This window comes from Bison bison, unplaced genomic scaffold, assembly GCF_000754665.1.
Source record: "Bison bison bison isolate TAMUID 2011002044 unplaced genomic scaffold, Bison_UMD1.0 scf7180017864215, whole genome shotgun sequence".
NCBI classification, from domain to species: domain Eukaryota; kingdom Metazoa; phylum Chordata; class Mammalia; order Artiodactyla; family Bovidae; genus Bison; species Bison bison.
Window position 1 is genome coordinate 3,280,649 of NW_011494787.1, and position 2,133 is coordinate 3,282,781.

Genomic DNA, 2,133 nt, shown 5'->3' on the forward strand with positions numbered 1-2,133 from the left:
ACACACACACACCCACAAGTACTACAGCCAAGAATCCTGCTGTCATGGTGTTTAAAATGTGTTTTTCAAATTCATTTGACCACAGAATTCTTTTTTGAGCAATTTCTATCAACATTCTTGTTATAAGTTGAATTGAAAAAAAAAACTCAAAAACATATTTAACATGAATATCTAAAAATGACCCTCAACCGCAAAAAAAAGTCCTAACCCCCAGTACTTTAGAATGCGACCTTATTTGGCAATAGTGTTATTGAAGATGTAATTGGTTAGGATGAGGTCATACTGGAGTAGGTTGGGCCTTAATCCAATATAACTGGTTCCCTTAAATAAGAAGAGTAAGGGGACTTCCCAGGTCACCCAATGATTAAGACTTCACCCTCCAATGCAGTGGGTACAGTTTTGATCTCTGGTCAGGAAGCTAAGATCCCACATGCCTTGTGGTCAAAAAACCAAAACATAAAACAGAATATTGTTACAAATTCAATAAAGACTCTTAAAATAGCCACATCAAAAAAAAAAAAAAGGAAGAGGAGTGAGACACAGAAAGAAAGCAGTTACGTGAGAGCAAAGGCAGAATTGGAGTGATATCTCTACATGCCAAAGAATGTCAAGGACTGTCAGCAAATATCAGAAGCTGGAAGAAGCAGGCAAGTTTCTCTTCTACAGCAGTCATAGAGAACATGGCCCTGCCAGTTGATTTCAGACTTCTAACCTCCAGGATTGTGAAATGATCAATCTCTGATGTTTTATGTCTGCTGCAGCCAGCACAGCAGGTAGGGATCAAAAGTGATTGACGCACAGTTTGGGAAAAAGAAACTAGAGACAGAATTAAAGTTTTAAAAGATGGGACCGGGAGACTCAAGACCTCTTGAGTCAAGAGCCCCGTTCCTCAGAGCCACATCACTTTTACTGAGTGTCTTGGCAAGCAGAAAGTATCTGTTGTGCTACAATGAAGTCATCAGCCTCCTGTGTCCCCGGTCACGTCTCCAATTTTATTGATTACTTTAAACCATCTTTGTTATTTTCTTGTACATAGACCTGCATATGCCTTGGGAAAACATCTTAGGGTGTACACAAGCAGTGTTCTGAACTTATGCTGACCTGGCATTCCAAGGTCCTCACTATGTTTTTCCTTAGCTTAACAGGGCATGACAACCCCAACTGATCAACCCAGTGTACTTTTATTTGGGTTATGTTGTATTGCTATATTTTGCTTTTATTCTTTTCCCATGGTGATTTTCTCATGGCTTGGCCAGAACAACAGGTGGCTTGACTATTAACCCCTGCATACACCCTTTTTTGTTTTTGTAGCTGAAGATATGTTGCTCTTGCAATTTCTTTCTTCATTGGTTCTCAGAGGGATTTTTCCATGTATCTGAGGACTAAACAGAAGATTATAGCTAAAACAACAAACAGCAAAACAAGGCTAGTGTTTCAATGAGACCACCTCCAATGCCTTTGATCCATCGAGAGGACTCAATGAGTTAAGGCTCTCTTCTATTCCTTGAAGTTTACCTATACCTGTTAATAGTCTAAGAGAACCATGCTGCATGCCAATGATTTTTGCTTGTAGCTTTTTAATATCTAGAGGAAGGTTGTCATCTGCATGGCCCTGCAAGTGCCATCTAACTTTTTCCCAGGAGTGTTCAGATTGGTTATATTCCTGGGGGGTTACACAAAAAGTAGTAATGTTCCAATCACACTTTAAACATATTTATAATTTACGACATTGTACTTCATCTTCTAAGAGTAGCATTGCATTTTTTTAAATCCACCAACCTGTTGTTAATCTCATCTATATGAGTTTGGGCTCCCCAGTATACTCTGAGATTTTTGTATATGTCTGGAGACAGTCTTTTTTACCTTGATGAGGCTGTTCAGAACTCATGTGTATTCAATTTCTGGAGGGATGAGGCAGAGAGAAAAGAAAAATGTTTTAATTTTACCCACAGGTGTAAATCACTAAATTGTTTTAAACCATCAGTGACTTGAGGAGAAAAGATTTTTATATCTGAAAACAAAGATTAGAAGCCAGTAATGCATCAGACTAAAAGTCATGAAAATAGTATTTATATTTAGCAGTCTGTTTAATCTCATGTAACCAGTTCCTTTGTTCTGTGGTCCTTGCTTGAC